Source organism: Haplochromis burtoni, unplaced genomic scaffold, assembly GCF_018398535.1.
Source record: "Haplochromis burtoni strain Fernald_Lab_line unplaced genomic scaffold, NCSU_Asbu1 Contig_453, whole genome shotgun sequence".
Lineage (NCBI taxonomy): Eukaryota > Metazoa > Chordata > Actinopteri > Cichliformes > Cichlidae > Haplochromis > Haplochromis burtoni.
In genome coordinates this window covers 416,900-429,356 of record NW_024582814.1, presented here as the reverse complement: position 1 = coordinate 429,356, position 12,457 = coordinate 416,900, and the positions used below count along the sequence as shown (strand labels likewise).

The following is a 12,457-nucleotide window of genomic DNA, read 5'->3' as shown; positions in this document are numbered from 1 at the left end:
TATATATATATATATATATGTATATATATATATATATATATTAATGTATATTAATCTTAAAAGGTCCATGTTTAGTATTATTGTTACCCCGTGTTTGTGTTTTTATTTAATAATCATTGTATTGTTGGTGCTTGTAAAAAATGTGGTCCTATATTAATGCTGAACTCAGCACGGCAGCTCTTAGTCACTGCAGAAATATTGTGTTGACAGCAAAAAACATCACTATAAAATTATGCTTGAAGACCACATGAGCACATTCTCATATTCTCTGAATCATATTAGAATCATTGCTGTTAATGTAAGGTATAGCTGACACACATTTGAACATCACGTGTAAAATACAAAGCAACAATAACAGCGGGAGACTGTGGCTGTACTGAGATATAAAAAAAAAGCAGTTGAAGATAAAAAGGAGAAAATAACAGCAGAGACAGTGAAGGGAGCATCGTGACAGACTGGAAAAGATGACCCTCACCAGGAACTGTGTGCATGTACATGTGTGACACGGGTTTTACTTTTCCCGCCCTGGTGTGGTCTTGTTTTTCTCACACATTTTGGTCACATTTTAGTTTCCCCTGCCTCCACTGCTGGGCCGGATGTGTGATGGAGCCAGCTGGTGGTTTACAGTTGTGTTCGAAGGAAACACAAATCCTTTGTTTGGAAATGAGTGGATTATCTCCCACACTATGTACATGCTACATTATTGTGATGTCTCTGTTGGCTGGAATGGCTAAATCAGATCTGTTTGTCTGTGTGTGTTGTTATTTAGCTAACATGTTACAGGTTGAAATTAATTAGTATAGGTACAAATTACACCTAATTACTAGGGGTGTAGAGAATGCACCCTCCAGATATTTGTCTTACTTTCAATTTATACCTTACTGACACCTATATGAGTTGACATTTATTGATGGCAGTGTACCAATATCGACATTCTTCTAGAAGCATATCTCAGCACTTGGAAGCCATCTTGGTAACACATCTTATGAGCAGTTAATCTGAGGCATTTTGTACACTAACTTGCATTTCAGTGGTCACTAGAATAAAGCAGTAACAGTATTATCCAACACCAGTCAAATCACCATTCTTAAGAAATCCTTTTTCTTCTCTGGAAGGTCCCACCGTCTTTGTTCTTATGAAATTCTCACATATATGTAAATTCAGGAGTCTTTCGAAGACATGTCTTATAATGTGTCTTGTATTAGTGGCAGTTATAGCTAACTATTAGCGGTGTAATACATGGCCAAATGCTGGTGCTGATGCCAGTGGCCAAAGGCCTTCTGGAAGGATCTGGGGCATCACTGAACACACCAGCCTGCATCATATTGGATCATATCTGCACAACCTCATCCAAATAACAACAAAACATAAGCGCTTTGTGAAAAAAAAATATTTTGCTTCTTTTGGTATGAAAATGGGTATCCTTTTCAGTTTGATAGGATAGTTTGTTGAAAAGCTGCAAAAATGGACTAAGGAAAAGAGAATGATAAAATGAGCTGGTGCTTATATAGCACTTTTTACAACATGCCTCCTTCATATAAGTACCTTTCTCTATGCCTAAGTGCTTTTCTACTTAACACTCACTCGAATACATCCAGAGGCATCCAGAGCAGCCAGGGATCAAACCACCAACCTTAGTAGATGACCTGCTCTACTTCTTGAGCTACAGAAAACCAGGATGCCCACAAGCCCAATCCAAGAAACAGCTTGGCTTTTGGTATTCCAGTAGTATGGACGGAGCCACAGAGTCACTTTGGTGACTTTTGTTTAGTCAATATTTCTGGATACAGTTCTCAAACTAAATCATCTATCAGACCACATAAGGTAGGTTATGGAAGGTTAATCTAACCTCCCATCAGCAAAGAGACCTGTACCACATTCAGATGAAATGCCACCTCCCATTTTTACTGGCACAGTTGATAGGATCATGTTTTGTCTCCAGATGTGCAACATTCTAGTGATGAGGACTTTGAAGATTCATCTTCTAGTAGCTCATGTCCCCCCTGTTATGGCTGTGCCCCCAGCTGAGAGTTCAATGCTAAGTCAGCGGGAGTTAAATGGCGTAGCACAAGATTTGGATCCACTAAATCTAAATGGCTGAGTTTCTTGGGTCTAGGCTCTGTGAGGAAAAACGTCCTGGCGTCTGGGAGCAAATTTTGTGGCGTCATGAGAAAGATCTTATTCCATTCTTTGAAATCCACGATTACTTTTGGGCACATCGTGAGTATGAAGAAGATGATTGGAAGCTGTTTACTGCTGTTCACAAATGGACCAAATGTGGAAAAAAATTATTTGTATTTTGTGACAAAACTGTTGAACTGTTTTAACTGATTATTGTTGAATTTGGTCGTATCAGTGGCTTTTTGGAAAACAGCAGAAATTGTATTTTTTGATTGCAAAGTGTTGTAATCAACAGCAAAAATTTAAGGTCCTGGCAGCTGACTCCCTGACAGTTAAAGAATATTAAGGTATAGTCCTAGTTCTGTCACTGTGGCTAAATGATCAAAGATGATATGATGAGGAGCTGTAAGAAAAGAAACTGGTTCTTTATTGAGAATAATGGTGTCGTTTTTTCCTGGAGTCAAAGAAAATATCAACAAAATTTCAACAGCTTACTGAGACTTACTGGTAAGTTAACGTAACGTTTCAGTGGTAACAAAAAAGGAAAACTGCACCAGTCAAATTTGATTTCACCACCATCAGAATTCTCTCATAGATTCTCTCATGATATCTCTGATGATTCATGCAGTACTCCCTAAAAAAGTGTTCAAAAGTCACACATAGAAACTATTGTCAGAGTGTGGGAATACAGAAGTCTGCAGAGTATAAAAAGTCACATTTCATATTATAACCTTTTATCCAAAGTACCGTCCAGACCTCAGCATTCAGCAAATATGAGGTTGCAAGTCAGAATTGCTGAATGAGGGTAGTAATTTGTGAATCTATTCCACTTCCATACTCGAGCAGAGCATAAGTTGATTTGCTTAAAATATTTAAAGAATTTAAGCCATCAAGAATCTTCCCTTTTACGCCCTGATATGTAAAACAAATCAAATAAAAACCTCTTTTCACACAAGAAATATCTGTAATGGACTGAAATTAAGCATTAGCTTGAATGACCTAAAACTTAAATCGTCCCTAATATAATTTCAGCTACAGAGTTGTGCAAAGTAATGTAACCTTCCTCTTTTTTTGTCAGTATTCAGGACTCTAATCTTTATCCAATAAACTCTGTTGGATTCCTCCCTATGTTAAAGCTGGTAGGCAACAGCTGCTGAGGCGCGATGGATAGAATTGAAGCTGAGATGGTCTATTTTTCACCAAACTTTATTTTTTCAGGATGCAGTTAAACGTCTCTGTGATGGAGTTGTTTGTCATGTATTGCGCACTCCCAGCCTTTTGCTGGCTTCTGTTCCTAGACAGTGGGAGTGCAGATGGGCATAATCCTGCATTAATCTGCCTAACCCTGTACTTCGTAGTCTGGGTTTAACGGCGCTCTGATTAAAAGCCTCCCCCTCCCCACCATGTCAGTCATTAGTTTAATTAGATCACTTGCGTGGCCTCACTAGTGCCAATTAAAGGAATACAAACTGAAGTGCCCCAGCAATGTAATTTTATTAGGATTTTTTTTTAAACACTCTTCGCAAGTTCAACATGAATTCCAAATTCACCCAGCAAATAAAACCCGTTCTCCCAAACCTATCTGCCTGATTAATTCTATTTTTGAGCTCAGCGCAGTGTAATCAGTGATATATTTCTCACAAAATGCTATGATGACTGATAGAAGGGAATCCAGAGTGTAAGTGCTTGTATGTGAGCGTACCCCACCACTCTGACTCCCTGTGGGAAGAAACTCTCTTGGAAATGGGCATCTTGTGATTTAATGCCCCACCATCATTTTCCACAGAGTGAGTGTGGACCACCTGACCTGTGTCCTTGATGATCTTTTGAGCTTTTCATATTGGCGTGACTAATGCACCTCTCATGGAGCGAGGGATGCCAATATTTTTCTCTTCCGTCCTTCAGCAGCTCGCCATCCAAAGCGGCCCAGTTGTCATAAAGTAGAGTGATGCACCCTATCAGGATGCTTCCAATGATGCAGTCCATTTACATGAAATGCAGCCCTCTGTGTGGTGTTTGCAATGATGTTTCCAGTTGTTCAGTTATTTATTAGTCAGATGAAATTCAGCAGTAATGTGATGGCTATACTATGTCAAGGAGTGGACTAAATATCAGAAACACCTGATTAGGAGAGGTTTATTATTATTACCACCAAAACAAGTTGAAAAACATCCATGTACAGTAACCGAGTCACTACTTGCTCACTACCGACTTTGTGGCTTGGCGTATATTATCTCCCCCTGCTGGTAATGCAATTTCTGCATGCGTGTCACATTTTGCCTTGATACTAGGTTGCTTCGTTGGATGTTGGCTGCTTTTTGTTCTGTTCTATGCCAAGTTGATCCCACCCTGCTTCAATAATGTTGAGGTCTGGGCTGTAGGGAGGCCATGACTGATGTGTTTTGACTGCATTAGCTGAGACTTCTGCAGACAGTATTGAGCAAATGCATCTCTTAGGTCCTTCGTCAGGTCGTTGCTGGATAGTTTCTTATTTCTTAAGGACTTGACTTTCAGATATTGTTTATCTCTTGTAGATAGTGTTTGATCTTTTGTCCAGTTTACCTAAAATTTTTAAGGATGCACTGTAAAGCATGCTAAGATATGACAGATTTTCTTCTTAGAGACCTTTGGGAATCACTTTATTGGTGAAAAAATACAATTGTATACCTGTCAAACTGTGTTATTGTTGATATTTTCTTGTAGGTTCCACAAATGGGAGCAAATTATATACATACACACACAAGAACTTTATTATTCTCATGGTTAATTTTTGTGCCATTTATATGCTCAGTGCAATAAAAATAGAAACAGGAGCAGAAACAGAAACATCATGTGTGGAGTCGCACACAGACCAGAACAACAAAAATACATTTAAAACAACATAATAAAGCTCTGTTGCTGAAACAAAGATGCAGGATACAGACACGGGATCGAAACCTTTTAAAACTGATTCTTTGCTAAGTTACCTGTTACATGTAAACACAACACTAGTTTGTCCCTTGAGTTAGGTGCCCTTTATGTGCTGCAGTGATTTATTGGTCAGTTAAATCATTCCCCTGAAAATGTTCAGGAAAAAGGACTGTACTGAAAATGAGAAAAGCTGAAAATGAACCACCAGTCAGTGTCTAAAGAAAAACTTTGACAGACTTTCAGAAAGCCTGCAGGACTTTTACTTAAGACCACTTAAAAAAACTAGCTTGGCTAGCAAGCTGTATCTATAAACTGTATAGGTATAATAGACAGATGTACATATCAGCTAAGTAACAGACTAATAAAATATTGAATAGCATAATAAAACTTTCTTAGATGGCATGTACCAGACAGCAGGGTAGAATATTAATCAGGTAAGGAATTAAAAATGCTCAGTTCAGTTCAGCGACTTTAAATAGTAGAGACAGACACTCAAGAAATGTTTTGCTAATCTTTGGATTAGCAAAAACATTTCTTGTATCAGCCACAATGCTGTAAAGTGGAACATTATAACATTGGAGTCTATAGGGCCGAACTTTCATACCCATTGGTCATGGAAAATCCCCTCACTCATATTTTTGAAAGTTAAGTGGCTGCTAGCTTCCTCCTGTTTCCGTAGCAGCTGTAGCAGAAGTGGTGCTCTGAAGATTCACTGTAAGCTTGAAGACCACTAACCAGAGACTGTAGCAGTGGAGTACTGGTTGATGTACTCAGCCAAGCTCCAGGAAGCTTCAAAGCAGTGCAAGGACCACCAGTACCAGCTGCAATCCAAGATGGGGGAGTTAGACTTCATCCATGACATCAGATACTCCCTGAAGAAACTGATGGTTACTGCTCTGTTTTTAGTGTCACAAAGTAGGCTCACCTAATTTATTTAAGAAAGCCTCTGCTACCACTACTGTACATACATTTCAAGTACTATCTATTCTAGTGAAAGACAGAACTAATGCCCCCAAAAACTGATTCTGTTCAGATGAACAGATCTATTTTGGGGGATTTACTTACTATCATGCTCATATCATTGAGTATGCATCAAGAGAGAAATGACTAATGCTAGCAGAAAATAAATATTTTATGTACTTTTACAAAAATCACACAAGATGAATCTTTGAATGTTTGGAGAGCAGAGCAACAGCCATTAGCAATAGCGAACATTATCCTGGTAACTTAAGAAGTAAACAAGACTCAATTAGTACAGTATGTGACTTTATCACTTTATCACTAAATCAGCATTTTTATGCAAAATGCTGATTAAAGTCTAAACTAAATGCTCTTATGAAATGAATAGTATTTCATAGCATTATTAGCATGCTGCTTTCTCTGTCTGTTTACTTTGCCCCCTTGGACTGACCAGTGTCCCCAGAAAGACTGCTGGAGCTAGACAGTCTGGCTTAGTGGAGCTTAATTACAGTAGATTTGTTTGGTCAAAATGGTTGGCCGATTTTTAGTTATTTCTTACAGAACAGTTATATGTTGTGTCTGTACATGAGACCTCTTGTTTTTTTCTAAATCACTTTTCACCCCACTGTGGGAGGGCAGTGGTGTGAAGTTGTCTTGTGAAGCTTTAAATTACTTCAAAGAGTGGAAAAGTGATGAAGTGTTTACACCATGAGGAAAGGGTAAAAGGTGAGCATATCACTTAGGCCTTTGTTTGTTTATCTGCAGGAAGCTGTTTTGGGGGCCACACACGCACACACACACTCTCATTCCCTTCCTGTACTGTATGTGGGCAAGCCAAGTGAGTCCTGAGTGATTGCAGGAAGTCAGGATTGGCCTCTCTGGGGAAGAGAGATAAGAGTCTGGCACAGTGCATGTGTGTGTGCATGTACAAGTGGATTCAGTCTAATGCAAGACCATCTGCACTCAGCTATTGCTAATAACAGACACACCTATAGATACACAACTAAAGCTAGTCAAACAAACCTGTGTGCTCTAGGTTCAGTGTGTTTGAAGTTGTGTTTGAGTGTGTGGTGTGAATATCACTGGTGATTTCCTCTGCTTATATAATCAGACACTCTTTGGGTGGTTGATAAAAAGGGAAATCTCTCTGTGGTGTTGGGGGGCTATCGGTGCAACACCCAAGATAACCTAACAGGGAGGCGAGTAGGACTACATCTCCCAGTACACCTTGGGTTATTTTAGACTCCCCACAGAGCTGCTGGAAAAACATGCCCAAAGTTTGTCTTGGAACAAGTAGAGCAGAGGTGGGGCGATTTGAATTAAATTTGCATGCTATGTCAACCCTGCCTGAGAACTGCAGGGTAAATAATGACTCTGTTGTTTAAACCAGGATCCACACTGGATCCATAAAACTTTGAAAATGCCTTTGACCCAGTTTTACTTTGAAAATCTGGCATGACAGAGACTGAGACTTTTGGAAACTATGATGCAGAATCACTGTGTTTTAGTTACCTTCCTTTTAGATTAGCAAAGCTGCGACACCAAGAGTGCAGTGGGTCAGCAACGATCCTCAGTAGTGGCTCTCTGGTTTATGACAACGGGAAAAGTTACACAGAGAAACAATCTCTCTAGCGGTCTCTCTAGTCTCTATAAAAGAAAAAAAAACTGCTCTCCACCATGTCAACAGCATAATGCTGTAAAGTAAATTTAACAAAATAAATTTGGCAATGAAGGAATTCTTTGTACTATATGTGCAAAGAGTCAAGAGTCTTTATGATAAAATATGACAGATTCAACTTATGATGTAGAGACAAACAGAAATAAAGGGTTATCTACAATACAAGTACAGTTTAAATAAAGACCTATTCACTACATTTCAAATAAAGGCATTTTAGCTGAGTAATTAGTTGTTCTTGTTTTGTTTAAAGCAGCCATAAATTGAATTCTTGATTTACTACTTTACTGTATTCATCCATAGTACCACTGTAGCTCTCTCTGAGCACAAATGTGGTTAGACAGAAAATGTGCAGTTATCTAAAGTAAATCCAGACCATCAGCCACATGTAGCTAAAGGCACACACTTTATTTAGTGCTTGTAAATGTCATCAATATGGTCACCCTGGTTATACTTAAAAAGTGTATCGGGCAGTAATTGAGTCTTTTATCTGTGCTGTCTGTTCATGTGCTTTGTGTCAGTGTATTTCTGGCCCTAAATGTGCTTGCTTGACAGTAGCAAAGATTTTTGTACCAAAGTGTGCTAGTATAACGGCACCAAGGTATTTCTGTCCTTACATCTGGTAGCATGATGGTATATAGCTCATATGGAAATATGCTAGCTAACATATTTCCATGTATAAATGTGGTAGCACAATAAAGAACATAACTACTCAATGTTAAACTTAAATATTTGATAGCGCAAAATAAAGTAAAACCAAAAACAAGCGACACTACTTAATAGTAAGTTATTAAAATATGTTCATATTACTTGATTCCAACTATCAGTTATAGTCTTCGTTCTGTAAGCTGTTAGACATGAATGTATGTGAGTTTGTTAACTGACAACAATACAAGTAACGGAGGGCAAAATTTTTCTTTACACTGGTGTGAACGCACCATTACATGGATGATAGATGGGTGGGATAATAATATGTAACACTTTAGGGTTTTAGGGTGTTTGTTTGGCATCAACAGGTAGCTGTGCTCTACAGCAGTATGCATAGCACCAGCTTTTTCAGGCGCACATTTCATCTGTTCGTGAATGCAACTATCTAATCAGCCAATCACATGGCAGAAAGCAACTGCATTTAGGCAGGTAACCATTTTGAATGTGAAAGAAAGATGATTGACGTGATTGTGAACGTGGCATGGTTTTTGGTGTCAGTTGGGCTGAGCAGCTGACCTGCCCATCAGAAAGTGCTGATCGACTGGGATTTCCCTACACTCCCATTTCTAAGGTTTACAGAGAAAACAGTGACTGACAACAATGTGATGTTAATGTTAGAGGTTTAATAAGAATTGGCAGATTGCTTTGAGCTGATGTGGATGATGTTTTAGTGGCACATTTGGGCCCGTTAGTATTTGAGCGGTATTTAATCGCAGCAGCCTACCTGAGTATTTTTCATTCCCATAAGACCAGAGTGTTCCCGTCTTCCAATGGCTGATTTGACCACGATAATGCACCATGTCACAAAAGCTGAAATCATTCCAAACTGGTTTCTTGAACTTTACAGTGAGTTCACTCCACAGTCACCAGGTCTACATCCAATAGAGCAGCTTTGGTGTGTTGTGGTGGTGGGAGATTGGCATCATAGGCGTGCATGCTGACAAATCTGCAGCATCTGCGTGACATGTAAGATAAGAGATAAGATAAGATAGAACTTTATTAATCCCTCGGGTGGGTTCCTCTGGGAAATTCGATTTCCAAAAAAAGCACAGCAACGACCGAAGTTACAGTTACAGAATTGTTATATATATATATAATGCAAAAACTAGCTGAAAAAGCTGAAAAGTTGCAGAAATTGTAAAAACTTTGCAGAAGCAAAGGAACTTTGCTAAAATGGAATAACTTAGCAGAACTGCAATATCTTAGAGGAAACATAATACTTGGCAGAAATACAATAGCATACCAGAACTTAGCAGAAATATTGTAACTTACCAGCCGCTACCGCTTCCCAACCCAGCCCAGCCCGCTGGAGGTTTTGCCCGGCCCGCCGGAGCAGTCGGCAGGGAGGAAGCGACGTTCGCGTCACCGGCGCAGCGCCCCGCAGCTGGACTTCAGGGTGTCAAATCGGCCGACAGTGGTTAACGTTGGGTCTGCAGTGCAGCTATCAGTTCAGTCAGCAGCTCAGCTGCCCTCAGTTCAGTCAGACACTCCACAATTCATTACACCTCCACCTCAACCATCCCCACTACTGGCAGGTCAGTCTGTAACCGCTTCGCTGCCTATAGCTCTGTTGCCACCGGTTCAGCTGTCTGCCCACTCATTTACCCAGCCATTATCCTCACAGCCTCATTACAAGCAGGGAACACACTCCACACAAACTTTTGCTGGTTCATTTAAGCTGGCCATCTCAGAGACAGTTGCTCCCTCTAGGGCCTCCCCAGAGGCTGGGAGTTTTTTTTATAGTTTTGTTTAGGTTTCGGGTTGGTTGGTTTTGTTCACACAAACTTTTGCTGGTTCATTTAAGCTGGCCATCTCAGAGACAGTTGCTCCCTCTAGGGCCTCCCCAGAGGCTGGGTGCCAGTCACCGGCCAGCTCTGGACCCCTAGAGGTCGAGATGCCAGCACCAGCAGCTTCATTGGAGGACTTTGCTGAGCAGTCTCAGCCGTCATCCCCTGCTGAGAGCTCCAGTGAGTCCGCCCCTCTGCCCCCGTCCTCTGTGGGAGGATCAGAGGGACCCATTCAGCCGTCAATCTCAGCTGGAGGGCCCGAGGAGCCCATCCAGCCTCAAGCCACGTCTGCTGGAGGGCCCAAGGAGCCCGTCCAGCCTCAAGCCACGTCTGCTGGAGGGTCCGAGGAGCCCACCCAGCACCACGCCTCGTTAGCTGAGAGTCCTGGAGGACCCAGCCAGCACATCCTCACACCTGCTGATGGTCCGGGGAAATTGGTTCAGCCGTCACCTGCTGAATCGTCCCCCGCGACTTTTACATCATCACCTGCTGCCGTCCCGCTGCCGTCGGGTTCCGCAGCCGTCCCTTCATCCACGCCTGGTCCGGCCTCGGTGTCTTCATCCACCCCTAGTCCAGCCTCGTCTGGTCCTGCGGTTGCCACACCGCCGTCAGAGCCAGCTCGACCCGTTCCGCCTCGCCTCTGCCGGCCGTCTTCCAGGCCTCTAAGTTGGCATCATGGCCTTCGGGGACGGCCTCCGGAAAGGGTTTGTCGCTGCCGCTGGCATCGCGGACGACCTCCAGACCTGCTCAGTGGCCGCCGTTGCCGTATGCACGGTCGGCCTCCAGAACTGTTTGCCCGTTGCCGCCGTTGCCGTGTGCACGGTCGGTCCCCTGAACTTTTCGTGGACTCTTGCTCCTTGTTTTTTGCTTGGTTTCATATGTCATTTCCTGTCTGTCTCTCGATGTCGAGCCTGCGTGTGATGTTTTATTGTGAAGGTCTGCGTCTCATGTGAGTGTGTTCAGTTTTACCTCTGTCTCAGTCTTACTGATTGTTCCCAGCTGTGTCCACCACCTGTGTGTAATTCCCGTGTTTCTCTGTGTGTATTTAAGTCGTGTCCTCCGTCATTGTAGTTGCTGGTCCGTCTGTGTAACCACCGTGTCTCGCTCGTGTGTTCACCCTGCTGTCTACCATCGTCTGCCTCTGCTCGCCCTGCTTCATGTTCATGTTCTGGTTTCTGCGCTATAGTTTAGTTGTTTCCCAGTATAGTTTAGTTCGAGCTCCATTTGCTGTTTGTCCTTATTTTGTGCTCAATAAACCACCCTCACTTCTCCACTACTGCCTGCGTTTGGATCCTCCTTCATTTCCTCCACACGGCTCCTCTCACTCGCCGTGACATAAATATTCTTGGATTCACAAGTACTTACAGCAGTTACATTTCAGTGGGTATAACAGCTAAATAACACACTGGGTAAGAATAATCTGTTCTGGTTTGTCCTCACTGAAACAGTTTCACATTTTATAAATGTGTTGTTATATTACTATGTTCCCTGTTGATACTGCAGAGACGCTGCACACTCTAGATCAGGGCATGGATGTAAATATGAACCGTTATTTAACATCTCTGTGGCTCCAGGGAGCCGTGAGACGTGCTGTCAGTGTAATTATAGAAAACATCAGCTGACCACATCAGTGTCTAAACTGGGCTTTCATCACTGACATGAATAAGCATTATCAGTGAGCACAAGCACTCAAGATGTCAGCGAGACGAGTGACACGCTGATGTCTGAGGAGACTGAGAGGATGAAGGAGAGACGTCCTGCCAGGTCTGACAGCTGATTGGTGTCTTCAGATAACTGCAAACAACCCCACAGGAGGAAGGGCGGGAAAAGGCAGTGGCCATTGTATTCTCTGTGGTGGTGTCAAAAAAACCAAGAATTTGGATCCCCACAGCAAAAATCATTTTCCCTGTGGCATCAGCCTCATGCCAGTTATTGCTCCACCGCTTAGAGGTCCAAATTAACAAACTCTGGATCGGCGGATTAGAGACACCCACCCACATATGCAGCTTTTGATGGCCAACAGTTTCGCGTTGAATCACATCCCTCTGGTTGGTTCGACACATTTTTCTGATGTCAGGTGTGCAGTGAGATTTGGCCAACACAACAATTTCCACTGATGGAGTCAAAGAGTCAAAAGTAGATATTAGCAGATATTGGACCTGAATGTGTCTGCTGACCTGGGAGAATAAGGGAATAAGTTTGGTTCCACGTTCTATGAGGCGTTACTGACTGAATTTAGAGATGCTTTTCAAGGTACAGCCTGCAGCTTAAGGAGAACATCATGAAAATATTCTCA

The 12,457-nt window shown here is 41.9% G+C and overlaps 1 protein-coding gene across 1 annotated transcript in view; it reads left to right on the top strand.

The window, feature by feature from the left end:
- tanc2a (tetratricopeptide repeat, ankyrin repeat and coiled-coil containing 2a) overlaps positions 1–12,457 on the top strand; it is a 67,757-nt gene that overhangs the window by 474 nt on the left and 54,826 nt on the right. The gene's annotated exons all lie outside the window — the stretch shown is intronic.